Here is a 9,198-nt window from a genome sequence, read left to right on the forward strand (position 1 = left end):
GTCTGCAAAAAATGGTGATGGTGTATTTGGAGTTAATGTTGCAGGTGTATCCCTTTAGCATGAGGTCCCCTGTGTGGCTCGGGGCACTAGCACTTCTTCAGGAAAATCTGATCTATAAAGAGATGAAAAATTGAAGTGACCCAAATTCTGTCCAACATGACTAAGAGCATTAGAATACTCAGACTGGGATGTCAAAAGAAACTTTGAAGGGAGATGTCCATACTTCAATCAGTGTAATTCAGCTACCAAACAGGGCAAAATGGGAATCTTTCCTATCCTTGCAGAAAGCTTTTCTTCAGCTATCAAACCAATTAATAGAATTTTTTCAAGAAAGAAAAAAAAGATAGAAATCTCTTGTCAAAGTATATTACTGAATTAGTCAAATAAGAAGAGAAGCCTTTATGGAGAAATGTGTATCTAAGAGCTGACTTCTTCCTCACAAGAATTTGATTCCTGCACAGTACTCTTCAGTGATGTTGTGACAATTACAAATATATATTCTCTCTTGGAGCCCTTCCAACCAGTGGATATGATGAATTCAATGTATTCAAAGTTTCGTCAATTTGGCAATGTCCGTTGAGCTTATAAAGTAAATGTTTCCATTATTGTTTTCTTTGGTGGGTGACACTTTTGTGCGTGTATTTTCTTTGTTTGGGTTTGGTTTATGATGAGTTTTCTTCTCTCAAACCCAACAGAACCCCATGTCATTACAGGAAGTGAAACTGGCTGAAAATGTGGGGTGTACAGAGTTTCTGCAGAACTTCAAACATCAGTTCTTGTAAATATTCTTTCAGTCCTTTCAATTCTTTGAGGTAAGACTTTAGAGATCTCTTGAATGTCCCTTTCACTCATATATGTAAAAAAAATATCAACCTTGCCATTGGGAAATTTTTGAAGTTATATTAATAAAAATTGTTTGTCCTTGTTAACTGATAACTACTTATCTTTTCAATGGCTGACACCCACACCCTCAATGGCAATGGAATCACTTAGCACATCCTAAGACTGGGATATTGTCTGTGTCCATCTCACCCCTATGAGAACTTTATCATTAACTTCAGTGGGTCATAGGGATTGGGCATTGCTTAACTGTAGAATCTCCTGTTGTTCAGAGGAAACAGGAGGAAACGATTGTTGGAGGCATCACAGTCCCCATCACCAGTCATGCCTGAAGAGCAGCCAGTCTTGCATTTGACATGACAATTGCCTCCAAGAGATCATGAACCCTACAGCTGAGGAGCCCAGTCAGGGAGGTATGACTTGCTCTGGATTCTTGCTCTGGAAAAGATGCTATACACCAGTAGATATTTAAACAGAATTTCAATTTCCAGTGAATGTCAACATATTTGCACTTCAGGTTGATATTCATGTGTAATGCTATGCTGAAATCAGGCTGTAGGACTCTAAATTTGCAGCAGGAACAACTTTGCAGTACAGAATCCAATAATGCTCTAAAACATGCATTTAACCATAGCCAAATAGTCAGTTCACTGACTATTTAAAAAAACGAGCACTCAGAAACAAACCCTGTCTTTATTTGTATAGGTACTTAGGGATAACCAGAAAGTAATTTAGTAACTCACACACAGACACGAAATAATTGATGTAATGATTTATTTTGCACTTGCTTTTTGCTTGCATGAGCTACTTATACAAGGACACGTTAAATTGCTCATTGAAAATACGCAATTTTACAGCTCTTCATCAGCCAGCTATAAAAGCATAACATCAATTCTATAAACACAGAAGGATGACTTTAGCATGCTGGATTGTAAGGAAGAGAGAATAGTCCAGTGCAGACATGCTCAAAGTGTTTTTCCATGAGCGCACTGGGGCTGTAATCCCTTCTCCTCTTCTGCCAATTGCTGACACCAGGGTGGCAGTCACAAGACAATAGGAGAACAACTAAGGTGCTACAGTCTCAATCATCTTCCCCTTACTGCCTTCCCTGTCATTAGCCCAAAGCTATGGCTTTGTTTCTCCAAGGAAGTGCACAGGCTCCTACAGAGGAGTAAGATGTTACTAAGACCCTGCTAAGTGGGAACAAGCCTGTTCAAGTTTTTGTGAGGCACAGCTGTTCAAGGACTACTCAATATTCTAGGTAGGGATAATGACAAGCTGATATGATATTTCCTCTTTGATTCTTAACAGCTGATCAGAGTTGGGATCTGCTCTGGACCAGAGCTTTCTGGGGCTGGTGATGAGAAAATGACACAGTGCCATTTGTTTGGAAACACTGCCAACGCAGCATACTGGAGAGAAAGTCACAGTCTTCCAGGAGTACCCACCTCAGCTCAGTAGCTTTTCAGTAAGGAAAAAGAAGTGCAGATGGAGCAAACCTACCTGAGTATTTTCTTCCCCGTCACTTTTGGCTAGAGCAATCATACAACAAGGGTCATTTTGGAATTATCTACAGCAGGTTACTTCGGAGATTTCATTTTGGGGAAGTCCCTAAGATCAGTCAAATCAACATGAGTCAGTGGAAAAAGGTGATTCAGGGGGATAATCCAGCATGTCTAAGAGAGACACCAAGGGAAGCTGTAAGTGGAGGTGTGAACACTGCCACCCACACACGCACCCCATCTTAACAGAATTTTTTTCACATTACTTAATATTTCCACCCACCACCTAAAATCTAGGTGCATAAATGGAGGAGTAAGGTTCTCCTAACCCTCACCTTGTAAAAATCCCAGCAATTGCTTTACTCACACAAGAGCCAGTTGTTGGCAGACAGATCCAGACCTCTCAGCAGTAGCGTGCTTCCCTGCCTGGACAGGTTTCCGTGGGCTTAAGGCCCCTCAGAGCAACAGGGTGTACTGAGTGAGGTAATAACTTGGAAAGGGTCTAACATCCACTGGCTTCCGTGTTTGGACTTTTTGCTGGCAGGCTCTTCTCTTTCTGCTCAGACTTCTACCTAGAGAAATTCGAGCTACACAGGATCTAGAGATTCCTTGAAGTATCTTAGACTTGTCCTCTCTAGTGCTGCTTGGAAGGAGTTCTGCAAGATTGGTGCAAAATGCAGGACAAATGAGTTGGAACCAGGCTTTCTGTGGATATCCAACAAAGGGAAAGCACAGAATAGAGTGGTAAAGAAGGCAAAATGTATACAGAATGCAGAGAAGTTTCTTGGGCACACAAACATGTGTTCTTTGAAGGTACCTAAAGATTTTGTGGAATGATTGAAGCAACTCCCTTGAAAACAAGGACTTCGGATTTACACTTACCCATACCTGCAGAAGAAAAGGGAACCTTTTTCCTAGTAGTCCTGATAGGTTTCCTATTTTATATTCTCAGGGTCTCCAGCAGGAGTATGTTGTCTCTGATTTATGATTTGCACATTTTTTATTGGTTGTGGTCTTCCAGAATAATTCACAGATAAAGCAATTTTCTGGGCATCCAAAAGAGCAATGCTTAAAAATAAAATTTCCATGACCTGCATTGATTTAGTACCTGGCACAAATCCTAACCAACCCTAAACTCAGCAATAAATAACTTACAAGAACAGCTTTCTTACTGTGGCATTGCTTCCTTCCCTAGTGAACAAATAAAGAGTCCAACTCTGTACTCCACACCTGGGCAAAATTTGTGTTGATGATAGCGGAACTTTTTTCCTCAGGAGCCTAAAATCTGGCCTGCTGTTGTCACAGTGGTGACACAGTGGATTAAAGATGCTCCATTCTGGTCCCTGTGTAAACCTGAGGTTTTCATCTGGCTCTTACAACCTAGTCACACTGAGCATCACTTCATATCATGCAACACAGAACAATTCTGGGTTTATCTGCAGGAGAAACAGTGCCCAGTTTGTGAGATAAAGTAATTTACTTGTTGTTAAAGAAAGAAGGAAAAAGTGCTCTTTAATGCACTTTAAGAATTGAACGTTGTGGAGTCTTTCTGACTTGCTTTGGGCACTACCAACAGGTTCTCTCACAAGAACGGACAGAAATATTCATTTAATAAACTCATGAAATGCTGTTTGCTGTGCTTGACATATAACACCTTCACATATTTCACACCATAAATAACTACTGCAAAGTGCAATAACAAACAGGAAAATAAGTGTGCAAATGAAGCCTTAAATGTCTAGAGCAGATTCCTTTCTGAGAAGACTTGCAAAGCTCTCTTCTGCTCAAAAAAATTGCTAGCAACAAATAATTTTTACTAGCACTGTAGAGCTAATGGAGCTGTAGGAGAGAACTCTGGATTCCTTTCTGATTCATGCTTCACAGTGGAATTGTTAAGTTCCAGTTGCAGGATTTTTTTTTTCCTGCTGGTGATGTATGAGCCAGAAAAGAGCAGAGGCCGAATGGTTGCAGAGCTGGCACTCATGAAAGAGATTTAGTGGTAGAAACAGAACAAATCAGAGCAGAATCTACAAATATGGATCCTCACACTCTCTTTTTTACCAGCTCGTTTTTCCTGGTTTATGTGTGAAATTTGGATACTTAAATGAAATATGAATTACAGAAGGTTTCGCTGAGCCCCATCCCACAACATGACATGCCTGGGCAGAATGGTGGTTTAAGCTCCATGTGGTTTAGCTGTCTACCCATGTGCTGTGCATTAGGAGATACTTACTGAGGCGTTATTGAAGTCTACTTATTGAATTCTGCTTGAATTCTTCTGTACAGCTCTTTAATATCTTGAAATCCTATCTTCCATCCAGATTTTTGGTACCCTTTCGCAAAGTAAATGAGGTTTTTGATATCTCTTCCACTGCAGGTAGATCCTTATCAGAAGTAGCAAGCAGTGGTATATTGGCTCCTTGGAGTGTTGGGGTTGACACTATCAGGTGTTTTTATGTCATGCTATGTAGGAGAGCATAGTACATGGGAAGTGGTTTTCACCCAGAATCAATTACAGCACAGACTGACCTGGAACAATAAAACATTGCCTTGGGTACCACTGCCCCTGCCCTGGCCATCAAAATGTACACAGTAGTAATGAGTGTGCACTGTCATTTCGGTTTTTAAATTTCCTTTCAATAATTCTGGATCCCCGTGTTAGCATATGCTTCCCTATCCTAACTTCTACATTTTCTCTTGTGCAGAAATCTACCAAATTATAAACTTTAAAATAGATGGAAGAAGAGAAAATAAAGAGGAAGTGAAAGGGAAAAGGGCTTTTCAGGGAAGTATCTGCATAAAACTGAGAATGAAATCAAAGCCTCCCTCCAGCCAGGCTCAACAGAAAGGTTCATACAGGAGACCTGCTGGCCCAATATAATGCAGCTAAAACAATATTGCTCTGAATTCTGGGAAAAGATAGCAAGCTCAATTTATTTTGAAGTGTCAAGTAATTCAGCCATTCTCCATTGCAGGCCTAAAGAAAATCCCTCAGGAAATTCAGTTTGTATCCCAGCTCCCAGCTATACCTTCTTTTCCCCTTAACTGTTGGTTGTCAGTGAACACACTGGATGACATGAAAATGAGATAGCAGGATGTCTTTTGAAAGTAGATATAGAGAGAAATTGATGCAACAGACATAGAATTAGATCTATGCCTCACCATGCTGTGGAAACCATACATGTAAAAAGGGATAAACACTGCCCTGGCCCAGAACAGAGAGTGACCAAGCACCTAGAGCTGGTGAACACAACACAAAACCTGTGTGAATAGGATATCAAATTACGTAAGTAGTGAAGTTTCTTTGTTGCAATTACTTCACTATTTTTTGAGACTGTTGGTGGAAGGGGAGAGGAAGGTCAGCAAGCATGCAGAGGCAGGAACAGGGGACCATGTCTTGAAACAATCAGGGTAAACCAGTAGAAAGACAAGCAGAAGGACAAAGGAGCCTGCAAAGAGCCTGGCAGTGGGTCAGGAGCACAAATATAAATTTTCTGCAGGGTGTAGGAGAGGGAAGTTTAAGGGATAATTTAGATTTAGAAACATGACTCAATGGCCCTTTTCCAGCCCCAGGATTTGGAATACTGACTGCCCCTTACCTTCACACGCACACCCTATGCTTGCACAGACAGGTGTGTCTCACTGGGTCATGTACACCCTGTCTTCTGCCGGTGGAAGGCAGACAAAATCTGTGTCTAACACATCCCCGAGATGGGGGGATCTCACTGCATCATGTGCTTAGTGACTTGTCTTTGAAATACCCATGGGTGAGGCACTGACTCCTGCCCTGCAGTAAATCAAACAAATATCAGCAATGTACCATGGAGTGTCCCAGGAACCTTGGTCCAGATGCAAACACTTTGCCTGTTTGTTGGCTCATATATCACTGCATGCAGGGATGGGACCTCACCTTAGAGTGAAATTCTGACAGAGCAGGAGCACTCATGGCAGAAAGCAAGTCAGCAGGATCCCACTTCACATCTAGAGAGATGAAAAGGCTATTGTTTCTGGCAAAGAATGTGTTTTGAACCTCGGGACTGTGAAAACAGTAACAGATTTATGAATTCCTCTCCAGTGCATGCAGCCACCAGCCTTCAGCCAGCACATGTGAGGAATCCATATCCTGGAGAACTGAGCATGCTGGGGTGATGCTGGGACTGAGGAGGACAGCTAAGCTCATTCCCCACTCTTCGTGCCCATGTTATATATGGAATAATAACATGAAGTTGGCAGAACATGATCAGATCAGAGGTTTGTCTAGGTCAGCATTCTGGCAGAAGGCAGTAGAAAATCCTTAGGGAAGATCTTTAAGAATGGGAAATGCAGAGACTCAGGCTCTGGTTGGCATCCTGTCCTGGCTTTCAGCAATCAGCAACTTAAAGGCTTTCTAGGCCTGGGGTTGTGTCCAGACCACCAAGTTTAACAGTCACCACAGACTTACCCTCTCTGAATCTGTCTAATTCCTTTTTGGATCCATTACCCCATAAGCTCTGTGATAGCTGCACTCACAAACCCAACTTGGCAACTACCCACATGCCTTTGTGTGGATGTGAGGATCCAAGCAAGCCTGTACTCATTAAAGGAAAAGAAAATGTAAGAAAACTTGGATCTTAAAAGCCTTTCTTCCCTCCTGCTTTTGAGTCCATGTTTTCCTGGCTCCTCAGGGCACTATGTATTGTCACCCCTGCTTTCTTCCTTCTCTAAACCCTTCAGGAGGCAGATGCTGTAGGAAGCCTGGGCAGAGAAGTGGTAAATGTTATGGAGCATTCTGATGATGAGCAGCTGCTTACCACAAGCAGCACTGCCGGCAGGGAGCTCATCAGAGGCTTGTTTTAAAATGGTCCTGATGCTTTATTTCACACAAGGGGAGGAGGGCTGAGGATGATCCAGATGAGCCTAGCAAAGCCAGGTCATACCTCACCTGGATGCTATAGTAAATAGCTCCCCAAGGGCTAAATTCGTTTTCTACAGCATTTATGTGCTCCACTCCTCCTTATTAACCTAGGAGAGAGAAAACTAAGCCCCTTTAAAATCTGTCCCTTTGGCGTTGCTACTGGAGTCCCCACATGCTTAGTGAGTTACCTCATCTTGAGAGACTGGAGGTGTAAGTTGTGGCTTTGTTTGCTGACCTGGGTTTGTACCTGGGCCCTGTCTGTTTCCAGGGCAGACATTCCTGGTTGCTGATGCCAGTGGAAAGCTTTGCTCAAGGCTGGTAAGCTTGCACAGCAGCAGAGGGATTTGGCAGATGTATTTATGTTAGTGCTAAACCCAACCATAGTTAAAGGGCACCACTACCAAGTCCCCACCACAGCAAACCATGCTAAACAGCAGATTTCCAATTTTGTACCATGTGCAACCCACAAGCTGAAGCAGTTTTTTGATGGGATTTGTTGTTATTCACACTGAACACTGTGAATAAAACCATTCTCTATTAAATACAGTACTAATCTGGTCTGATCACTGGAGAGTTCACACATTTGTGGGTAGATGATAGGTGACCATGAGGGTCATTTACATGGTGCAGAACAAGGCATCACCCATCTCTCTGTTAGCCATTTGCCTCACAGCAGGTTCATGTCAACATCACCTACATCAATGAGTTTTCAAGAGTGTTTTTGAAGACTTTGGAGTCTCCTGGAGACCTCATAAAATTGCTGTTGGCTACATGAGGAATTGAAGGTAGAAGTGTCAGACAGTCCTAAGGGAAAAAAAAGGCTCTAAGAATGTGGATACCTTGTGCTTCTACAACATTTCTCCTTCAGCTCTGACCTGCTGGGTGATGGTCTCAAAACTGAAGGGAATCATTCCCAGGATTTTGCACTCCACTTCTTTGAACTGATATGGCCCTTCAAGGCACCTCACATGCATTTTCTGTACCTTATTATGGTCCACTCTACCTGTCTTCCTCTATCTTCCATGAAGAAGTTTCTAGTACAGTTTTGCTCTGAGGTTTTTGGGTTTGCTGCTTTTGCTATGTGACCTGTAGTATTGGTGATATGGCAGATGACAAAAGAAATCAAAAGCAAAGTAGCAGCTCTGTCAGACACAGCTGAATGCAATGTACCAGCTCTGCCATGGAGAGTGAGTGAATCCCACAGGACAGCACATCCATAGAATCATCATAGAGTCAATGAATGGTATGGATTGGAAGGAATCTTAAAGATCATTTAGTTCCAACTCCCCTGCCACGGGCAGGGACACCTCCCATTACACCAGGTTGCCCAGAGTCCCATCCAGCCTGGCGTTGAACATTTCCAGGGATGAGGCATCCTCAGATTCTCTGGAAAACCTGACAGCACTTCACCATCCTCACAGTTAAGAAATTCTTCCTAATATTTAATCTAAACCCAACTCCTTTCAGTTTAAAGCCATTTCCCCTTCTCCTATCACTATATATCCTCCTAAAAAATCATCCTCCAGCTTCCTTGGAAGCCCTCTTCAGGTACAGGAAGGATGCCGGAAGGTCCTCTCTCCTCCAGGCTGAACAGCCCCAGCTCTCTCTACCTACCTTCCTAAGAGAGGTGCTCCAGCCCTCTGATCATCTTCGTGGCCCTCCTCTGGACTTGTTCCAGCAGGTCTGTGTCCTTCTTGTATTGGTGGTCCCAGAGCTGGATGCAGCACTCAAGAAAGTTCTCATCAGCCTTACCAGAGTTTTCTCCTGAGGTGGCTGACAAGCTAGATCTGTTCAAACTGAGGACTGCTGGAGATTTTCCTGGCACTTTTTTAACACCTCTTTTTGTTCTCACTTTTTATCTGCCAGCAACTAAAGCCAGTTGGCCTTAATGGAGAATGAAAAAAAAAAAAAAAGGGAACAATGGAGAGTGGCTTTCCAATTAGCAATGGCAACAGACATTCC

This window comes from Catharus ustulatus, chromosome 2 (assembly GCF_009819885.2).
Source record: "Catharus ustulatus isolate bCatUst1 chromosome 2, bCatUst1.pri.v2, whole genome shotgun sequence".
Classification (NCBI taxonomy): domain Eukaryota; kingdom Metazoa; phylum Chordata; class Aves; order Passeriformes; family Turdidae; genus Catharus; species Catharus ustulatus.